Source organism: Podarcis filfolensis (genome assembly GCF_964270895.1).
Source record: "Podarcis filfolensis genome assembly, chromosome: 9".
Taxonomy (NCBI): Eukaryota; Metazoa; Chordata; class Lepidosauria; order Squamata; family Lacertidae; genus Podarcis; species Podarcis filfolensis.
This window is the reverse complement of record NC_139610.1, coordinates 36,302,684-36,325,852: the sequence shown is the minus strand read 5'-3', so window position 1 is coordinate 36,325,852 and position 23,169 is coordinate 36,302,684. Positions and strand designations below refer to the sequence as shown.

The 23,169-nt window shown below is 40.6% G+C and overlaps 1 long non-coding RNA gene across 1 annotated transcript in view; it reads left to right on the top strand.

Moving 5' to 3' along the window:
- The window catches only part of LOC310770528, a 163,262-nt gene that overhangs the window by 75,669 nt on the left and 64,424 nt on the right, over positions 1-23,169 (top strand). Inside the window, exons 8-9 of the long non-coding RNA XR_014552230.1 lie at positions 5,062-5,181; positions 22,777-22,895. This is a non-coding gene — a long non-coding RNA (uncharacterized lncRNA). The remainder of the gene's footprint in view (positions 1-5,061; positions 5,182-22,776; positions 22,896-23,169) is intronic.

Genomic DNA, 23,169 nt, shown 5'->3' with positions numbered 1-23,169 from the left:
ATTCTGGGCTTCTTGCCCTGCCAGACAAATCTAGAAATGTCTCTCTGCCACTTCTTGAAACAGTCCATTTTGTCCAAAATTTGCAATGATTGAAACAAAAATAACATTCTTGGCAATACAATCATTTTTATCACAGCAATTCGGCCTAACAAGGAAAGCTTCAAGTTTGACCATATCTCTAGATCCTTTTTCACTTCTAACCAACATTTCTCATAATTGTCTTTAAATAAGTTTAAGTTCTTAGCAGTCATATTAACCCCCAGTTATTTTACTTTCTTAACCAATGTTAAACCTGTCTCCTTCTGAAACCTCTCTTTCTCAATCGGTGTTAAGTTTTTCTCAATAACTTTAGTTTTTAACTTGTTCAACTTAAATCCTGCCACATGACCAAATTCTTGAATCAGTTCTAATACTCTTTTAGTACTAGATTCTGGCTCCTGTAACGTCAGTACTAAGTCATCTGCAAAGGCTTTCAATTTGTACCGTTTAGCTCCTACCTGTATACCTTTAATCAGACGGTCCCTTCTGATCATATTTAGCAGAACCTCCAGGACTGAAATAAAAAGCAATGGGGAAATTGGGCAGCCTTGTCGTGTTCCTTTCTCTATCTTAAATTCCTCTGTTACCACGTTGTTAACTATTAGTTTAGCCTTTTGTTCTGAATAAATTGCACTTATACCATTTTCAAACCCTTGACCAACCCCCATCCCCTGAAGATTTTTCTTCATGAAACTCCAAGAAATATTATCAAAGGCTTTCTCCGCATCTACAAAGATTAAGACTGCTTTAGTATTAATGTTCACTTGCAACTTCTCCAAAATATTGATTATATTCCTCGTGTTATCAGACAAGTGTCTACCCAGGAGAAAGCCAGCTTGGTCTTTATGTATCTCCTCCACTAATACTTTTTTTAACCTTTTAGCCAAAATATCTGCAAAAAATTTGTAATCCACATTAAGCAGGTATATGGGGCGGTAGTTCTTAAGTTGTGTCTTTTCAGACTCATTTTTCGGTGTAAGTGTAATATAGGCTTCCTTCCATGACTCTGGCGCTTTTTCCCCCTCCAAAATTTCATTACAAACCTCCTTTAGTGGTTGAATTATCCAATCCTTCAAGGATCTATAGTATTTTGAGGTTAAACCATCCGGCCCTGCAGATTTGCCCAACTGCATATTCTGGATGGCACCTTCCACCTCCTGTTCTGTTATTTTATAGTTCAACATTAACTTGTTTTCTTGAGAGATTTTTTGTAGTCCATTTGTTTTTAAAAATTGGTCTATATCAAACTCTTTCTGTGGCCCTTGTGTATATAACGGTTTAAAGTACCTCTGGAAGCATTTTCTAATTTCCACTGGATTCTGAATATTCTTTCCTTCCAAATTGGTAATAGTGTTAAGTTTTTGTCTTTTTTTCATTTGCCGGGCTAGCAATTTTCCACATTTATTGGCCGATTCAAATGTCCTTTGTCTCATCTGTTTAATTTTCCATTCTATTTCCTGATTCATCATCTTCATATATTGAACTTGATATAACTTTATTTCTCTCAGAATCTCTTGTGACTTTGGTTTCGCTCTCAGTTTCCTCTCACCCTCTTATTTTTTCCAAAATTTTGTCTTTTTTCTCATTTTGAGTTCTCTTCTTTATTGCATTCTGTTGAATTAAAAACCCCCTCATAACTGCTTTACTTGTGTCCCAGATTACTCTTTTTTCAATGGTGGTGTTCATATTTATCTCAAAATAGTCTCTCAAGGTTTTTTGGGCCTTCTTGGTAACCTCTTGATCTCTAAACAAGGCGTCATTCATCCTCCATCTGAAGGAACCGGTTGGTGTAAATTTCATCTCCATTTTCACAGCATTATGGTCGGAACAAGTTTTAGGGCAAATTTCCACTTTTCGAGTCTTAGGTGCCAGTCCTCTAGTTATCCAGATTTGGTCAATTCTTGTCCATGTCATTTTGGCTTCAGAGAAGAAGGTTCCCTCTCTACCCAAGGGATTCTTTATTCTCCAAATGTCAATCAAGTCCATATTGTCAGTCATCTCAAAAAAAGTTTTTGGTAGTCTGCCATCTTTGGTAACCACCTGTCTCTGCGACTTGTCCATGTTTGTAGATACCACTCCATTCATGTCTCCCATCATGATATTGTTGTAATCCATATAGTCCAACAATGTCTCATGCAACTTCTTAAAAAATTCAGATTTCCCCTCATTTGGTGCATATACTCCTACTATCAAAAATTTTTCTCCTTGTGTTTGGATCTCAATTGCCACAAATCTTGGTCATCTTTAAAAATAAATTTCGGTGATAGGCTCTCTTTTGCATAAATTACTACTCCTCTCTTTTTAACCTTGTCCGATGAAATAAACTCTTGGCCCAATCTTTTATTAATCAATACTTTCCTATGTAGCCTTATCACATGTGTTTCCTGTAAACAAATCAAGTCCAATTGTTCCTTTTTCAATAAATGGAAAACTTTTTTCCTTTTCTCGGGGGAATTAAATCCGTGAATATTCCAACTTAATAGTTGCAGAGACATGGTGTCGTTATTTTGCTATTCCTCCAACTGCACCAAGTAATTGTTCTTGTTTTGTCGGTGGTGTCACTTTCTCTAGTTTGTCCAGTCCCAAAGGTAGTGACACTCCAAAGGTAGTGACACACAGACACTTTGAACACTTAGCATTCTAAGGACCAAACGTGATGTGACATTAACCTCAGGAAGTTCCTGTTGATGCCAATGGAGGCTTTTCTTGCAGTCCATTGGCAGCTCCTTATAGGAGATTTTTGCTGGGATCATCAGGAGCTATGTATAGAGTCATTGTTCTTGGTGGTGCTACCAAGCACCAGATCTGTGGTTTGTTTTTGTTTTCTGTTTTTACTTTTACTTTTGTTTAATCCCAAGGCTATAAACTTTAATTCCTTAGTGGTTTTGTGGGAGCCACATGTAAAATCATGCAATTTCCAGAGAATCCCATATTCCTGTTGTCTAAATGCTTCTTTATTGTGGCATTGTGTAGTTTGATGATGCAATTTAATTGAAGAAAGCTGGTCTAAAGAGAGTCCTGGCTTGCTACTGGCTGAAAATGGTGTAGCGTGTTTTTTTTTGGGGGGGTCCTTTTCAAAAACCAGCATTTTTATAGGCTTCTGCTTTAAATCCATTCCTCTCCTCTGTGCCTCCTGCCCCCTTGTTTACTTTGGCCTAGTCACAGCAAATTTAGTTTTATTACCAATTGATTTCCCCCCACCTTTCATACCGTCCAGCGGAGAAAAGGTAGGGAAATGTGATTTACCGTATAATACTAGCCAAATCAGCATGGAAAGGCATAGACCTTGAAAATGCTTATAAACTAATCTTATTTCAAGTTTGCAATGCCCCTTTACAAGAGTGTCTGTATTCAACGTGAGAGCTTGCTGGCTGATGAATGCGTGCCTTGCAGTGTGTTACCATGCATATAAAATAGTTTATGGGAGAATATAGTAATAAAATCTCTGCTGCAACTTGAGGTGGGACAGCACTCTATGCTGCAGCAATCTCCTTGCTGACAGATAGGTCCACATCCTTTTCAAACTGAGTGGTGTACCTTTTGCTGTAGCTTCCTTTGCATTTCCTATAATTTAACTCCCATATTCTTAGAACGTTAAGCATCCTTTGCGTAGCTTTCTGATCTAGCAGCACTCTGCAGCTTTTTAAAATAAATAAAAAAACCTGTTCTTAGCATTGTCTTAGATTCCTCTTTCCCCATTTTTTTAAAAAACCACAATAATATAATCTCTTCTCCACCAGCTCTAAATGACTATGGATGCTGGCCCACTTTAATCACATTAAAGGTTTTATATGATGATCCCTGGTGGTTAGAATATTATTTCTGAAAATGTATCTCAAGAATATATGTCAAAAGCAGTATCCCTTAAGGCAGATTTTAAATTATATCCCTATCTATTACTAATTATTTTTAGGCACATATGAATAGGAAGGCTAGATCAGAGGGTTACTCTTATGCTGGCTCTGGAAACGAGTGTAAGCTATGATCCTCAGCAGCATAGAGTAGAAAATATATTCCATGGTTCAGTGGGCCATAATTCCACACAACGTCCCTGGCCCAAAGCCTAGTGTACATGCACTCTGAGCAAATGGAGCCACCATATAAAGGGGCTTTTCCATTCCCTCCGATGCAGAGGGATGTTTTGAACCTACATCTGATTCTGTGAATGATTTGAGATGATTTATTAGACTTGCCTATCACTTTATATATAAAAAAGGCTCATAGCAATTTACAATGTGTATAATACAATGAAATGTAATAAAAGCGTATTAAGTGATGCATTGTATCAAGAGTAACGGTAACAAAATCATGCCCAGATGCCCAGGAGAATAAAAATGTTTTAAACTTAGTGTTGAAATGATAGTAAGGTTGGTGCCAGGCATGCTTCCCTGGGAGAGAGTTCCAAAGACAGGAGGCTTTTAACAGAGAAGGTCCATTCTTTGGTTGCCACTCTTTGTGCTTCTTTAAGAGGTGAGACACAGAGAAGAGCCTCAGATGACAAACCCAGTGTCCCAACAGGTTTCTATAGGATGAGTCAGTCTCTTAGGTATTGGGCTCCCAAGCCACATTTGGCTTTAATGGGTAAAAAAGGCTTTTTGAATGGCGTCTGGAAACTAACCAGCAGGCAGTGCAGTTTACCAGAACCGGTGTTGTATGCTTTCACCTTTGTGTTTTCATTCATAATGTGACTTCCACTTTCTATATTAGCAGAAGTTTTTGAAGCATTTGTTAAGAATAGAAACGCCTTTGTAGGGAAAGCATAATTCTGTTTGTATAACAAGTTGACCATGACCCAAATAGGCCCTGGAACATTGCTTGTAAGTACCTTGTACCACAGCTGTTTGAGATACGGGTCTGAAGATATGAAGTGGCAGCCCTGCTGAAGTGAAGCGGGTCTTTGTCTGGGTAATGCCTGGATGGAAAAACCACTGGGTAAGCCCATGTACAAAGTAATAAAATATGATTTAAATATATGCTTTAGAAATGCTTGCTTTTAGAGGGGTCATGTGACTTACTTTACAGTGTCCTCTATTGGAGTGCTGCACAGTCCAAGCCTGGTTTAAAGATGAAGAACCAAAAAAGAGAGTGCAGAAGCCTTGAAGTTGCCTTTCAACAGCAGCACCTGGCCACTTCCCCACTATGGTGAGATGTATTATATCTCTACAGTGGTACCTCGGGTTACATACACTTCAGGTTACAGACTCTGCTAACCCAGAAATAGTACCTAGGGTTAAGAACTTTGCTACAGGATGAGAACAGAAATCGTGCTCCGGTGGCGCGGCAGCAGGGGGAGGCCCCATTAGCTAAAGTGGTACTTCAGGTTACGAACAGTTTCAGGTTAAGAACGGACCTCTGGAATGAATTAAGTACTTAACCCGAGGTACCACTGTATTTAAATTATCTCAATTATTTCTGAGTTTGCACACATACATGCAAATAAGCATCCTCATTTTGGAAGATGCAAATTCTCATTTTTTTGTGGGGAGCGACTATGAATAACCTAGACTGAATGGTTGTAAGCTGCGTTGGGTTGCCTTGGGCAAGAGAAAGTGGCTAACAAATTTAATAAATAATAATGCAGTGGTACCTCGAGTTACGATTGCCTCAGGTTACAAACGCTTCAGGTTACAAACTCCGCTAACCTGGAAGAATTACCTCAAATTGGGAACTTTGCCCCAGGATGAGAACAGAAATCATGTGCCGGCAGTGCAGAGGCAGCAAGAGGCCCCATTAGCGAAAGCACACCTCTAGTTAAGAACAGTTTCAGGTTAAGAATGGACCTCTGGAACGAATTAAGTTCGTAACTAGAGGTACTGCTGTAATAATAAAGGCATGGCAGTTTATTGTATTGTAGCTAAACTCAGGTCCAGTCTCTCAGAGATGTTACTTTCTTTGGGGACTTCGAACCCCTAAAGCCATGTGACCTGTCTGGGATGTCTCAGTGAAGTTGCAGATTGTGGGTTATTTGCTGGCTGCCATGTGGGATGACAATGACAATGGTGGGCAAAAGGCCCCTCTCAGCGAGAGCCTGAATGAGAATGTCTGCACTACCCTAGGCGGGAGATGGGGAAAGTGGCATACAAATAAACAGATAGTGATGATTTATCCAATGCAAAATAATAATAATTTGCGGCTCCACCTTTGTAAAAAGAAAATCTGTGAAAGTTGTCTCCCCTCCCCTGCCCATTTACACTTTCAATTCTTAGACATATTATGCAGATTTTAATATAAAATTTATTGACTTTCACAGGCACGCATAGTAGTTATTATGCCAGCAATAATTCATAGCTTTCCTTACAAAGGCTTAACATCCCTATTCTCATTTCCCTGATGGCTTGTATACACTTTACAATGCTTTTAAAAAGGTGACTGAATGCCACTTTATAAATCAGAATTATTTTTCAGGGAATCCATTTTTAAAAAAGTATCCTTGCTTTGGGGAATCATCCTTTGGGAACACAGAGAGAATGCAAATGGTGAAAAGTTTGCATGAATCATACATTTTTTTTTAATAAACTGATGTTTGTTCTTTCACATAGCTGTGTTGCAATTGTTTTCGGTTTGGGTACATCTGACATTAAAAATCTGCAAAATGGCTGCTTGAGCAGATCGTCCTTTAATTTTCCTAAGCAGTCATTCTGCCATAGCAAGCACCACACTACAAATGCTAAGGAAGTTAGTTGGAAATAGGAGCTTATGTTTTCTTCCCAGAGCTGAGATATTAAACTATAATTTCCACTCCACAAAACCCCATAGCGTTGTTATGTCCTAGAGCTTACATCCACCTATACAATGCATGTATTAATTTTGTAGCAGTTATGAACTTTTAAACTACAGATCAATGCTGGCTTTCTGAACCAATTTCTCACTATGAGACCTATTAAAATTAAAAAATAGATTTTTTTTAATAAAAAAAAGTTATATTTAAAGTTCGATAGCTGGATACCACTACCATTTTATTACATTTTGAAGATTTTTGTTAAGGTTTTAAACTGGCTTAGGCTAGCCTAAGGCAATGACTGTGTAACACTTTATTCTTCTTACTGCAAGAATTCAGCCCGGGAAATGAGAACATTTCCACTTACCTTAGTCACAGTGGTAAAAGTTTAACCCCTCAAGTGTCTTGCAAGTTTTCATTTATGGATTCTACCATTGATTTTGGTGGGATATATATCACCCCCGTGTTTGAGTATATCATGATGTCTTAGCAAATGCTAATACTCAGTCTGAGCACTAGAATGTTTTTTATTTTATTTTAATATCTGATTATTTTGATTTCTAACCCCCCTCCTCCTAAAATTATTGTCACTCACCTTGTGGACATTATGGTGAAGGGCAGGCAAATAAATATATGAACCCGGGACATGTAACAATATAATTCACATAAGCAATAAATTTGTACAGCACTATAAAATCATGCACATAAATATGCATTGAAGATTCTGATTTTCATATACTGTTCTCCTGATTTCCTCCTCAGTATTTATTTGTGCCATGGCATCCAAAAGTAGGCAAGGCAATCTTACTGTGGTTCACTTAGTTAAGCTTTCCACAGTTCACAGTTCGTTGTTGTTTAGTTGTTTAGTCGTTTAGTCATGTCCGACTCTTCGTGACCCCATGGACCAGAGCACGCCAGGCACGTCTTCCACTGCCTTCCGCAATTTGGTCAAACTCATGCTGGTAGCTTCGCAAACACTATCCAACCATCTTGTCCTCTGTCGTCCCCTTCTCCTTGTGCCCTCCATCTTTCCCAACATCAGGGTCTTTTCCAGGGAGTCTTCTCTTCTCATGAGGTGGCCAAAGTATTGGAGCCTTGGCTTCACGATGTGTCCTTCCAGTGAGCACTTAGGGTTGATTTCCTTCAGAATGGATAGGTTTGATCTTCTTGCAGTCCACGGGACTCTCAAGAGTCTCCTCCAGCACCATAATTCAAAAGCATCAATTTTTTGGCGATCAGCCTTCTTTATGGTCCAGCTCTCACTTCCATATATCACTACTGGGAAAACCATAGCTTTAACTATACGGACCTTTGTTGGTGTTGGCAAGGTGATGTCTCTGCTTTTTAAGATGCTGTCTAGGTTTGTCATTGCGTTCATAGTTCACACCAGTACAAAATGTGGATCCCATTAGAGTGTCGTCTCATACATTAAATGTGAGGGCCCCCTCCAAAAAAATTCAGCCTTTCCAGGCATTGATAAACACCACATTTAAAGGGGGAAACATTGAAGACAACACTGGGATAGACAGCCTGTGACCACCCCTTAATTAACTGGGAGACAGGCAGGTGCAAAATCACATTCTGCTCTGGTGTGCACAAGCCCTTAGATTCTCCACATTTTTTCAGAGTTCACTCTGCATAATTGGTCAGTTTTAGCATGATCCCTACTTATTCTTTTTTGTGTGTGACTTTCTCCTCCAAGACATGTACATCTTGAATGTGGTACATTTGACATATTCATAATATCTCAGAAATATTTCATTTATTCCCAGGTAACTGCCCAGATGTTTAGAACATAAAATGAGGTTAGACATATTCAGTGCTCAGGAGGTGACTGGCCTTTCCAATTCCAACAATCTCTTGCTTTTAAGTATTTCTTTTAAATGAATATTAGCAGAAATTTAGAATGCATTTGATGAAAGCATTTCAAAACAAAGTGCTTTGCTTGCCTTTGAGAAGAATCTACCTTTCATTAGTGGTGCATATATTAGCGGGAATGTCAACAAGGAGCATTTGAAAGCAGCAGGCTTGCATGCCTGCCTTATGTTTGAATCCCAGATGGATCCCTCCCCCCAGCTGTTAGTGCTTCTCTGGCTTCCAGAATAGCTCCCATACCTCCCTCAGTCCTGGCTGGTGGTAATAACGCAGCAAGAGAAAAGGTTGACTCATGCAAACTTTATGGATCAGTCAGCAGGACAAGCTGAACTAAAGAAACTGCATTGTGTGCAAGTTCCAACGTTAGGGGCCTAGGAGAATGCAAGCAGGAATCCTGATCAAAGTCATACTCTACGTTAACTTTGAATGATAGGTCATGATAACGTTAATGTGACAGAATGTCCTCCATAGTTAACAACTGCACTTTCATTTGTGACTCCTAAGTACCAGTTTGGGTCAAAGGCAGCAGAGATTTGTGGCAATCCCAAACAGGATCAGGGGTGTCTTCAGATCTCATGGTAGTGGGTCAGCTTACACTCTTGTGCTGCTCACTCTGTGGCTTACTAGATCTGCCAAGAATATAGGAACATAGGAAGCTGCTTTATATTGCGTCAGACCATTAGCCTACCTTACTCAATATTGTCTGCCCTGACCGGAAGCCAGTCTCCAAGATTTCAGGCTGAGTCTCTCTCAGCCATACCTGGAGAAGCATTAAGCTACATACACACCATACATTTGAAGCATATTATGTCCCTCAAAGGATCTTGGGAACTTATCCCTCAGAGAGCTACAACTCCCAGCATCCTTATCAAACCATAGTTCCCAAGATTCTTTGGGGGGAAATAATGAGCATTAAATTGATGGTGTGTACAGAGCCCAAGTCTGAGGGAGGCAGGAGGTAGTGAATTACCTTGACAGCAGAATTCTGGGTGGAGATGAAAGAACCGAAAGAGCAAAGTTCTAGTCAGTGGTGTAGTTAGGAATTCTGAAGTCCAGGAGCTCATCATGGCAGCCCCCATAGCCACATCCCAAGGAAGTCCATAGCCATATTTCCAAGGTGCAAGTCCAAAATGTCGGCAAGGGACACAGCACCACATCCAGCATGTTGGACTTTGTCTGGGTTCACATCTCTGATCAGACATGTGGCATGGCTGCGATCCTATGCACACTTTCCTGAGGGAAAGTGGCATTGAACTCAGTGGTGGTTGCTTCAAACTGCCTAGGTTCAATGCGTAAAACATACTGAAGTTCAATAAAAGATCTTCAGCGGATGTGAAACCTTTAGCTCTTAATTAGAAATGCAAATGATCTTTGCAAAGAAGTGTTACCTTTTCAGCTGTGAGCATGATGTAAGAAACACATTCAGGGAAAGAAATAGCCACCCTTTTCTTGATGATTTCTGACTTGCTCTGACTTCCACTGATACTTTGTCACAATCAATAGCAAAAACTGAAAGCCCAATTATCACCTCATTCCCTTGCCGGAGCAAGGAGTGTCAGAGCAATTACCGTGACGCTTTGCCGAATGATGTCATCACTCCTGCCATGAGAAAACTTTAATACAAAGTGAAGGGAATAAGAAGATCCACAGGGCAGTTGCCAAGGTGGGATGGGTCTGTGGCATTGGCCTCTTGGCATTCGTCCCCCTGCCACTTTGGGGGATGGTGTAGGTGGTGAGGTCATTGTTGCTTGGGTGCACTAGTGGGAGTGCAGGATTGGCTGTGCCAGTGCACCTGCACTACCCCAATCTTGCAGCCGTCCTGTCCCAGTAAGTGGCAGTAATGCCACTGTTGGGAGGTGGCTCCATGCAGTTGTTGCTGATGCCCATTGGGACTGGTAGGTGGGAGGCAGAGACCAACAGTAGGTAGGACCAGAGCCTACTTCTATGCAAAGCTAACTAATTCTAGTTTTGACCTCATCTTCCTCTCTGCTGAGTTCTACGCTGAAACTAAGGATGAAGAATCTGGCAGGCAGTGTCATGTCCTGGACTGGTTGTATGCAGGTAGGCAGGTGGGGCCTGGCTGAGAACACATAGAAGTTGGTGGGCAGTTTCCCATTTGCCCTAGTGGGACCAGTCCTCCACTGGCTGCATGGCGCTGCCCTGCTGTCACTGCCTGAGAAGAGCCCTATCTATCTAACCTAGACTTGCTAGGTTTCTAAGACCTGTCTAGTCCAGCATCCTATATACAGTACCTCCAAGGCCAATTAGATGCCTATGGTAAACTCACATGCCTGCAGTAGTCTATGGCATTTCCCTGGCATCATTTAGCACTAATATCTGGGGCTTCCTCATTCACATGACTATAGATAATGTTGCATGAGTTCAAACTGAGTGCTTTTGAAGTCAAAGGTATACCGTGCATCGTATTTACTCTTTCTATAGATGCGACATTATTTTAATCAAAGTAATATCTAATAACAAGCAAAACTCATTTTAGTCCTGTCCTTGGGCAATGTATTTATGGATTCTTTTATTTAAAGGGGGGGGGAAACATATTTTCCTACTGATGCTTTAATGGATGCTTAATGGATTGTTCTGGCTGAGTCAGAAATAGCCAGATTGCTTCTTCAATTGTGACATTAGCAATGTCTGGGAGATTATTTTCCCTGAAGGTATCTTGTCTAGCATTACTAGTGATGAGCAGCTTCTTCTACAAGACAGTCTTTGTGGCTCCTGAGAAGCTGCTGCTCCACCATCTGCTGGAAGCAGAATTAAAAGGGTACAGTCCACATGGCACAGAGCAGAGTGCTGTCCCCTCTCTCTCTAAAATGCTGAATGTCTGTCTACACAGCGAAGGTGGGGAACTCTGCTTTACAAAGTCATGGATATAAGAAGCCAATTCCTCCTCCTCCTCAAAAAATTAGGAGTGCAATTTCACTCCAACACACCAAGACATAATAATATTAAATGGGGGTATAAGGAGTTTTAGGGAAGTGGTAATACCTCTGTTGTGGGACACATCATGATTCTTCTGGGGTAGTTCATCCACACCATCTAACACCCCTGTAAACAATTCAAGATGGATAGTCAATAAACAGGCCACGTGGATGCCACTTCAGTATCCTCAAATTAAAAACAAATGGAGAAACATTGTAGACTCCTCCACAACCACCATTAGTAGAGCACACCTCCTACTTGGTGCTCCAATTCTTTTCTTGAGCATGACTGTGTAAATTGTGCTACTGAACCATGGGGGGAAAATACAGCAAAACAATGATTTGATGGCATCATGTAGATCACTGGTCTTCAACTGGCGGGTTGGAACCCAGCAGTGGGTTGTGGCCTGATCCAAGCTGAGCCACAACAGGAGCAGTGCCACCATGAAAATAAATGGTATAAAATTAAAAAATGGGTTCCCAAATGCATGTTTGGATTAAAAGGGGGACCTGGGGCTGAAAAAGTTGAAGATGCCTGATGCAGATGACCCATTAAAAAGTGAAACAAAATAAAAAAATAAAATCCTTACAGTAGCACCTTAGAGACCAACTAAGTTTGTTATTGGTATGAGCTTTCATGTGCATGCTCACTGCACACGAAAGCTCATACCAATAACAAACTTAGTTGGTCTCTAAGGTGCTACTGGATGGAATTTTTTTACTTTGTTTCGACTATGGCAGACTAACATGGCTATCTACCTGTAACCATAAAAAGTGAGTGAACAAAGTGTGGCTATTGTGAAAGTGCTAAGTATGTAAAGTAAATGCCTAGTGTGAAAGCAAGTACAATCTTATTCATCCCCTACAACTCAGTTTTGTGTCTTCCCAGGCTGAAGCCTATAAAGCAAAGGGCAGGGTTTTCAGTTTCTTGCCTGGTTTTTGATCCATTTGTGACTAGAGCTGACAGGAGGAAAGAGAGAAAGCTATTGAGGGGATTTGTCATCTTGGTCACACATTATCTGTGTTTCTTGTGATGCAATAATGTCTCCTGTTTTGTATCAAATCAAGGGCACCATTCCCCAGGATGTTCTGCTGCACATGGCCCAGTAAAATGAGCTCCACGCAGCTCTCATTCTTTTCAGTGGGATGCGCAGGCAGACTTCACAGTAAATTGCGCCCCAAATTTTCAACTAAAGTATTTGAAGGAGTCATTGTAGTCTTGTCAAAATCAATGTTTAATTTAAGAGATTTTGAAAGACCATTAAAGCCAATAAAGTTCTGAGGATAGCTGCAGGGTGGAGCTCTTGCAACATCTCTTGAATACTTAGATACTAGGATATTCAGATGGTAGCATCCTTTAAAAATTATCACTGCTTCCCCACCCATAGGAGGTCTCATTAGTACAATGGCAGTAGTTTGGGCATATACATTGCCTGTGTGTGTTGTATGTTTGTGGGAAAGAATTAAACAGAAAAGAGTCTCCCTCTCCCCTCCATTTACCAGGTAGAAAAATAAAATAAGCAATGTTATGAATTTGAGGTGTTAAGCTGGTACCAGACCCCTTAAATCTCTGGATCCAGCAAGTGTTAGAATTTAATCAAGGCTTCTAATTCTTGGAATAGCCAGGCTAGCCTCCTGGTGAGGTGATAAACCTGGTGAGGTGATACACCTGAGCCTTTAAGGGGAATGGAGGAGCTCAGTGCAAGATATGGCAAGTGTGGGGGAGTCTCCCTCAATAGAAAAAGCCAGAGGTTGGAGCAAAGGGAGCACTGATGTGACCTGGAAGTAAAGCAGCAAGCTGGAGAGAGAATCAGAGCAATGTTTGACTTCTGTTTGAATCCAGGGCTGTGGCTATGGCAGAAACAAGACACTCTCAGCAAGTTAATAGTGTGAACCCCTCCATCATATGCTCAGTTTGTATATATGTGTAAATAAACCATATATCACAAAGAGCCCCACAGTCTCTGCTTTGCCTCATTCCAAAAGGAAACATGAGCACTGCAACCTCGCACAACTCAAGAGATTGAGGTGGCATGTAACAGTAAGAAGAAAGGTCTCAGACGCACTGATTGTGCTTTGTGATTATAGAAACACCAAACGGTTCAGCAGTCCTAGGTGAATATATGACTCACACCTCTGCTAAGCTCATTTCAGTGTGAAATGCTCTGGAAATAGAGTGTGGATTGCAGCAATAGATAGTCAGGAAGTCACTCGTTGAATGCAATAAGTTGCTTGAAATTAATTATTTGGGAAGTGCTTTCCAAAGCAAAACTGCTAAAGAAGATTAAATCTTCCCCTGGCCCATTAAAATGTAGGAGCTCTTTATTCATCAGTGAATCAGTGATTAATGCCCCATTTCACTTTCATATAAAGTTCAGCACAGGGAAGTGCTAAATAACATGTCCCTCTATGATGCAACTGGCTCAAAAATACAGACACAAGGTGGTTTGCTCTGTTTTTATATCTGCACTGCATTGTTCCTTTATTTCCTTCATTAGAATACTGAGGCATGGCTATCAGATTTGACTGCCTTGTTTTCTTGATGGCATCTGGTTAATTATCCTAGGCTTTCTGGAAACTTTAATTAGTACAAGCAATGAGTATTTAACATCACCCCCACCTTGGAAATGCAAACTCCTGCTCATCCAAATTCACTACCTCTCCCTTCTCATCATCCTCATGTAAATGCAATGCTGTTGAGGAAGCATCCCTGTTTATCTGAACTTTTGATGACCTGAGCATTTTAATGTAGTAACAGCTAGTGTTTCTCCAAGCTTCTTATTAGAATTCACTTCTTTAGCTTGCACATTTGTGATCAGCTTGGTTAGTGAGATGGTATGCTGGGTGAAACTACCAGTGCCACAGCATGATAGAGAGGGAGGCAGAGTCATGATGGAAGTGGGTTGAATGTAGTGCAAGCACATGATGGCTGAGTGAATGGTCACCCCTGCTGATGTCAGCAGACTTTGCTAGGGAAGGAAATGTTCTTGCTTCCCCCACTGCAATTCTATAGCCTCTCCTGATTCTGTGTCTACCAAACTGGCTCCCAGGGTCCCATTAGCAATAATCAAATGCAGATTTCAGAAACGGTCTCTTTAAATCCCATTTCCCTCCAAGGTGAGCATTGATTATGATATACTCACATGGTTTTGCTAAAGAAAAGGAGGATTAGTATGCATCTTACACATATGCATTTCCTGCTGTTTGCAAATGCTTCAGCATCATCTCACCCCCCTGCCAATGGTGGTGATGAGAAGGGGTTTGTTTTGTTTTTTACATTTTTGGAACCAATGGATGTTTTCCACAAAGAATTATTTGGCTTTTGAAAGCCAGTTTTCCTGTTAATAAACCTAATTCCATGAAGGTGATGGTTAAGTTAGTAGTCCTTATAGCGGTTTCCTACAACATAGATAAAGGCACAGTGACTCCCCCCATGACCATTCCTTCTCCAGAAGGAGGGCATTTGCTACATCTTCATCTCATTTTACAGCAGCGAGTGCTTCTTCCTCACATTCAGAAACATGGAAATCGCCACAGGGACTAAAGCTGCTGAAGTGATTGGCGAGAAAAGCTATATATCCCTGTTATAAATCTCTAAGTCAAGTCTGAAATAAAAGTTGTATGGCAAACCAGAAAATGAATTTTATCTTAAATTGAAATAGGGATCAGCTGCTATAGCCTGGGATTTGGGAATGATTAAGTGTAAGATTCAGTTAAGAAGTTTCGCCTCTCAAGAAAATATAAAGCAAACATGCCTATTCCTGACCTATATAGCTTTTTGGTGTGTTCAGCATGATAAAATGGCTAGATGGATCATGACTTGATACCACAGGTCTAAAAGTTGGTGGATGTAATGGAATTCGTAACAAAGCAGTAATCGAGCAATAATTTGTTTCGGTAATGAGTTTTGTCTTCAGTATTTAAAATTCAGGTTTACCTATATGCAAAGTGAAAATGCCAGTATGAAATGATGCCTGGTTTCTCTGTGTTGCCAAATTAAATAAATAGTGATTTTATTAAGGAAATGGGTAAAACCTTTCAGGAAATAATTGTTAAGGGCCACAGTAAATTCCATCCCTATTCTAATGGCATTCTTGATATTGTGTTCCACTCAAATGAAAATGGCTGACTCTTCATCAATAAGAGACTGCAGTACTTCTTTGCTCTCTTACCTATGTATGGGTATCTCATGGCCTTCCAATGAGAGACCAAGTCTGCATGTGACAAACTGACTCCTATGATCCAAAGAGGTGGAATTATTATACTGATTGTTGCTCCAGTTCACTAAGTCTGCATCGATCTGAGCAGTACTGGGACTGGTCCAACCACAAGCCTCACCTACTTTTAAAACTGACATTGAATATTAAGATTTCCAGCCACTTCTTTGTTTCAACACATATGTGAAGCCATAGGCAAGAATGGGAATCAGTAATCAGCATGGAGGTCTCCAGTCCATAACCAGAATCAGAGCAGGCATCAGTCCAATAAAATTTATGCAGAGGTTCCTCCCCTCCCCTCTCTGTGATAAGAAGAAGAAGAAGAGGAGTTTGGATTTGATATCCCGCCTTTCACTCCCTTTAAGGAGTCTCAAAGCGGCTAACATTCTCCTTTCCCTTCCTCCCCCACAACAAACACTCTGTGAGGTGAGTGGGGCTGAGAGACTTCAAAGAAGTGTGACTAGCCCAAGGTCACCCAGCAGCTGCATGTGGAGGAGTGGAGACGCGAACCCGGTTCCCCAGATTACGAGACTACCGCTCTTAACCACTACACCACACTGGCTCTCATCTGCAGAGCTTTCTTTCAGCTGGAACTCGCTGGAACTCACCTCTCAAGTGGGCGCCATTGCCATTATAAGAGAACAAGGGAGGCATTCGTGATGAGTACCTCTTTTCCTAGAAAAATAGCACTGTGCATCTGGTTCTCATGACACCATCTGCCATGAGCCTTTTGGTGTTCTGAGATAAGTTAAGGCAGAGAGTAAACAGTGATTATGGAGGCTAAGTACAAACACATGACCAGAGTGGTGAATTGCAGAACTGGAAAGGCAATGGAGATCAGTGATAATTTATTTTACCTCCGCAGAGTTGGTCATATTCTAAAATACTTAGTTCTGATTTATTCTTTGTAAAGTGCAGGTGGCATTGCTGATTTTAAAAACCCAGTAAGCAACAATTTCCCGCCCTCTTTTAACAAATTCTTCTGAAGATCAGTCCTTTGCCCTGCTGAAGCCAGAAATGAAGGAACGGGACTGCAGTAATCTATGTGCTTTTGACAAAGTGCATCTCCTGCTGTTGCAGTGAACTGGGCTAATTGTTTTATGAGCTGATATTTCCTTTACTGCACTTCTGTGATTTGTGGCTGGGCTCACTCAGCAGCGATCTTTAAGCTGCGTAACAAGCTTACTCAGACCAGAAGATGGCAGTCAGTCTTGGCAGTCCTGGTGCAGCATTGTGCTTAGACTGGCAGATCTGTCAAACATTGCTTTAATTTGTCCTGGGCCTGCATATGAAAAGTCCCCTCTCTTGTGGGTTATTCACCTTAATCCGACCTTTTGCTAATGCAGAAACAGTGACCTGTTATGACATGCTAAAACAAAGAGAAAATGAAAACGGCCTAATTTAGTCTGCTGTGGCTTTCCTAGTGATGTATGGTACCGATCACAAAGGGGCTAGTGCCATCTCTAATAAGGGTGAGTAATGCAGCTTCCACTGCTGTCAGAGCAATTCCGCTGACCTGTACTTCGAATACTAATAATGAAAGGATTTGTTCAACAGATCAGAAAGCCTGTAGTGCTGCAGCAAAGAGCATCCTTGCATGGTAAAAATACAGATAGCAAAACAAAAAAAGACAAGGGAAAAAACAGAATTAAGAGAGAGAGGAACGAAGAAAGGAAAGCAAGCATTGATGTTTCAGGGCAATTCTATGAGGTGTGTGCACCAACGGCAAGATATATTTCAGATCCCACTTTGGAAGACGAAATTTGACTCTGAATGCTTTGGTCAGAATCTGGTACATTTCAGGTCCAACTCAGAACTTTGCTTCAGAAGATCTGAGGCTTCAAATGCCTATCCGTTGACTTATATAGGAAAATAAACAAATGGCAACCACATTTTAATTGGATAAAAATAATAGTCAGATTTTCCTAGGAGATGAAGTCAAATAGCTGCTGGGTTTTCTGTGCTGCATGGTTTACAGTCTGAGGATTGGTGTGTGTGTGTGTGTGTGTGTGTGTGTGTGTGTGAGAGAGAGAGAGAGAGAGAGCGAGAGAGAGAGCGTTTTTAAGAGAATTCCTATAACTTTTTTAAAAATCATGACAGAATTGGATGAAATTTGTTGGCATTGCTATCCCTTCTAAGGGAATAAAGCCTGCCAAACCTCAAACAGGTAGGCATGGGGGTTCTGCAAGGGTTAGGGTCTTTGCAGTTTTGGGGGGTGGGAAATGGTATTTTCTCATCTGCTACCCCCTGTGATTTTGGGGCAGGAAGAATTTATTTATTTATAAAAATAGTATATATTGTAGAGATGTCCCTAAGTAACCTAAAAAGTTAAGATGAATGAAAAATAGGACTGGAGAAAGGACAAAGTTATGAGACAAAGGATGCACCTTTTTTTTTTTAAAAAATTGAATTTGGACTAGGGAGACCTGGATTCCAGTTATAGGGTGGGGGGCACATTTAGAAAGCCATACATAGTGATAAATATGTACATATTGTGATGAAATATATAAATAGTATTTCATATTTCTATGGATTTTTTTAGTAAACCTAGAAACAGATTTTTCTATCCCTACTAGTGTGCAAGGCATTTTCCCAAATTACAGAGTCATCCAAACCCCTCTTACACCAGACTTGAAGGGGGTTGAAAGGACTGGAGGCAATCCTCCACTCTGCTTTCTATAGCTATGTCAGAAATACATTATTCTTAGTGCCTTCTGGAAAGAGCATTATCTTTAAAGGGTACATTTGCTAATGAATAAATATATCGTCTTCTCCTTCTGTGAGGCCTTAATCAATAAAATGGGAATATTTTTCTCTTTTTGCACTTCCTGGCCAGCTGTTATAATGCAGAATGGTAAATTTAAAAGAATACTGAACTGAACAGGGGCCACTAATGTCAGAAGCAAACACAACTACCGCAAGAAGTGTTTTCAAGTGTTCTCCGGCAGCCGTAAGGTGTTGAAGCTACACAAAAGATTTTGAAACAAACATCACACTGGGGAGCAATTTAAAAACATTTTCCAGTTAGGCAAGAAATAAGACCTATTCTCTACTTGGCAGCTGTTTAAATCCACACTGGGAGGGTGGGAGCAGGACAGAATCTAGATTTATCTTGTAAAATAGACATGTTATTGTGCCTGTCTCAATTGCAGTATGTTAAGAGGTGCTGCACCCTAAAATTGTGTATCTTCAACTTGTTTATCAGTTTCTCAACATCTAACATTTTCCTTCCACTATTGACATTGAACTGTATTATTATATGTTTTTTGGGGGGCGGGGCAAGACTCACCTAAAACATCTGGATTCAGTAAAGGGTTAGAATTTAAGCAAACCCCTAAATACCTGGGTCTAGTGGGAGCTAGAGTCTAGACAAGCTTTTATGTGTCCAGGAAGCTTCTTGGCAGAAGAACTATCAGGAGGTAATCACTGGAATGGCCAAGCCATTAAGAAGGTCATTAACAGAGACTCTCTGGGATGGACAGATAATGGACAAAGCCCCTCCCTGAGGTGAGAGATAGTTAGCAGAAACAAAAGGGCAGAGTTTCATGAGGGATGGGCAGAATTGCAGTGGGTGAGGAGGTAAGTGAACAGGAGAAAAGTGTCAGTTTTAGAAGCTGAAGGGGGAGCGGAGCATGAGGCAGGCAATCTCTTTTATGCTGCAAAGAGCATCAGATATGATGTTGGGAGTCTCTTGGAATCTGAAGCTGCAGCAACAGGAGGAACAGATCCTTCTTGGGATGTGAATGCCCTGTGCTTTCTCCATCTAGACGCAGGTTGTATGTATGTGTAAATAAACCATATATCATAAAGCCACCACAGACTCCACTGTGCCTCATTGTCCAAAAGGAGACACAGACCCTGCTGAGCACGCCTGATATCTCTGGAATCTTGCGCCGCTCGGAGACTGGTGTGGCATGTAAAAATATTTAAGTCAGGTTTGTGTAGCACTTGGAGTTCAGGAAGATTGGGACTATTGCTTGGTCTGGTGTCTGGAAGATTGGCCAGTTGGCTGCTCTGGGTGGAATTACAAGCCCTCTGAAAGAAATGGTTCACGGTTTGGAGATGCCATCTGGTGTGGTTAAAATAGTCGCAACCAAATGAGAGCCAATTGACACAAACTGCCTGCAGTTGCCGTTTCAAGTGGGGAAAATGTGTATGGTATAATTTTGCTTTTGAACGACCAAATTCCATATACCAACAACAATAACAGGAATAGTATGCATGGTACAGAAATCCTGTTTTTGTGCCCCCCCCCCTGAAATTGGCTAAATATGTGAAGTGAGAATATTTCATGTTTTCCATCTCCAGTCCTTATGAGAACTTTAGGCAATCTGTTTCCTTTATGTCACCTTCTTTCTTATAAAACGAGGATCAAATCAGATGAGCTGTTGATTTATTAGGCTGACTTGAAAAGCATGCCTCTATTGATATCTACTGATTTATAATCTCTGTGAGAGCTGTTTCACACAAACATGCTATTACTTTAACCTCAATTGGCTGTTCAATTAATGCAAAAATTTAATGTGAGCATGAGTATCCTGTCACATTTGAGACCATCAGTTGGCATCTGTCTGTCTCATGATATGAGGGAAGAGTGCACATTCAGGGATGAAATCAAACCATTGGAGAGTTACAGCCCCTGCTGTGGCTGTAGAGAGGGGGGGGGGGAAGACATGTTTCCTGCTGATGGATTTTCCCTGTAACTCAAGGATGTTACCTTTGGATATTTTTCAGGAAGTAGTACTTCTCTGGGGGCAGTGCCAGCCCACACATGAGGCCTCAGGCATCATGATCCACAGGGGCAACAGATACGACCTTCAAGGAATGCATTGCCTGCCTGCTGCTGCTGCTCCTATGGTAGCATCCATGGCCCCGGTGAGCTCCTTAGAGGCTGAATCTGCCCCCTCCTCAGCAGCGCCCCCCTCCAGTGCTGCCTCTGCAGCAGCCTCTTGGTGAATAGGAGGTGCTGCTGGTCTCTTCCCACCCTTGTTCCCAATATAGATCTTTATTTCCCCCTTGTTCTGCTGTAGATCTTTTCTCACTCCTTCTTCCCTGGTAGGGTCGCAGACACCATATTGTGGTTTGTGTCAGATGCCAGATGCCTTGAGCCAGCCCTCTCTGGGGTTATTCTTCCATGAGAAGGATGGAATATGGACCTGATTTCATGAAGCTGGTAGTGCTCTGCAGATGTACACCGGTTCAGTGACTTTCAGAAAAGCAATAAGCTTGATAAACAAAAGGAAAATAAATTATGGCCCCAAAAATATCTTAACCTGCAGTGACATATTTCTAATATGGGATTCGAGTGAAGTGTGTTGCTGCCAAAGAAGGCTGCAGCCCTGTGCACACTTAAACCAGTGAATAAGCTCTATTGAACGTAGTGGGACTTACTTCTGAACAAAAATATGTACGATTGCTTTTTGTCTTCCACAAATGCCCATAGCTAATGGTAGCAATGATTTTAACAAACATCATTCAAAGTCCTTCGAGATTCTGAATCTTCTGAAACATAGAAAGCAGGTATATGTCTATATGATGATGCCACATTGGCGATCCCGCTACTATACTTATTTATAGATTTATATACGCTTATATATTTCTGTTTACGGACAATTCCTGTAGGTTGCTGACTTCTGTGTATGATGTTGACCGGGTAAAATCTCTGGGGAGATGAGGGTGTTCTATTTGACTTCAAACATTTTCTTCATAGTGTATTTGCATTTCATAATTGGAGGTGGTGGGAAGGGGCATTCAACTGACTCTGCAGATTATTTATTCATCCATATGTGCTCATCTCCTTGATTCTGCTGCATATACATTTTGCATCTGCCAACACAACCTTAACATGTTCTAGTCAATTAAATTTGTCCTTTCCTTTAATAAAATATTTGTCCTTTAATACAGCTCATTGGTCTTGATTTCTTTGACTCATGTTAAGTCATCAGAATGAAGGTGCTATATGACCAAGCTATTCAATTACAAAAGCACTGTGTAGATACACTTTATGAAGCCAGCAAATTTCAGAGTCCCCACAGTGTGAGGACTTCCATTCAACATAATAGCACTGACTAAGGGAAAGAGTGAAAGTATATGTTCTGTGGGTGAAAATAATAAAAAATTAGTCTTTACTAAGTACATAGATATAAGTGGAAGTACAGGTCAAGGTTAAAAGTGGGTATTTTAGTTATCATGAATAATTTGGGCTGGATTTGCACTCATTAATTCTAATGCTGACTGCATACATTCAAAGCCCATCACTGAAAACTAGAAATATTTCACAGAGCTCCAATAAAATTTTTAAGGCTGAATATGACAATTACATTATTTAAAGCCAAATTAAAAATCCACAATAGCTGAACTCAGTCTTTTGTAGCTATAATCTCAGAAAAGAAGCTAAGGATAGGCTAAAATTTGATGAAACACTTGTGTTTTTAGATTTAGAGATTACCTTTAGAGTGAAAATGTGACACTGCCCCCAAACCCATCCCGGGCAAACAATAAAGAAACATAAATGGATTTCAACTGGGACAGGATTTAGGTTACTGTTTCCTGAGATAGTCCTTGCAGAAAGAAATCCAGTAAGATAATACATTTTCTGGAAGCATTTCCTGCTATTTTGATTGTATAAGCTAAAGCTCTTTATCTATACTTGCACATCATGTACTTACTTCAAAATGTTTTTCATTGCTGTTCCACCTCATGACTCATCTTCACCTTTGATGCACCATTCATAGTATTTCATTGTGACATTTATAGGAAGAACCTTTTGGACCCTGCCTATGTTATTGGGTGGAGGAAAGGAATTATAGATGCTGATCATGATTAAAATCAATAATGGAAGTTAAATGCCAAGTGACAGGACTCAAAATATGCTATTTGCTGAAGAAAGCAAGGTGTTCAATAGAATTATGTGATATTCTGATGGCCTGTGCTTTACAATAGATTTTACTGCAATGCTAAATCAATGGAGTTGTGTTTTAATACTTTGCAGCAACTTTGTTGATCTACAGCTGGGCAAAATGTGCTAGCAGAGCCTCATTGAAGAGGAAGAACAACTGTGCATCTGGAACAGAAAGTTTGGAAACCTAAAGCAAGTGCCAGTCGCTTAAAGTAAGTTCTTACAGAAAAATCCTACCGGTAATCTAAAAGTAAAGTGCGGTTGCTGCTTTTGTGCAGTTTTGTGCACCACTTTCATAACTTTTGCACAATGTTAGTGGGACACACAGAGAAATTAAATATCCCTAACTGGACCTCCCAACACATTTTTCTTTATTTAAAACCGATCAAGCATCCTCTCCGTTTCAGTTGCTGCTGCATTGCTGGGTGGGGAAGTTAACCCTCCATTTCTGTAATTTAGCTAATTTCCTGCCAAGGCAGTTGTTAG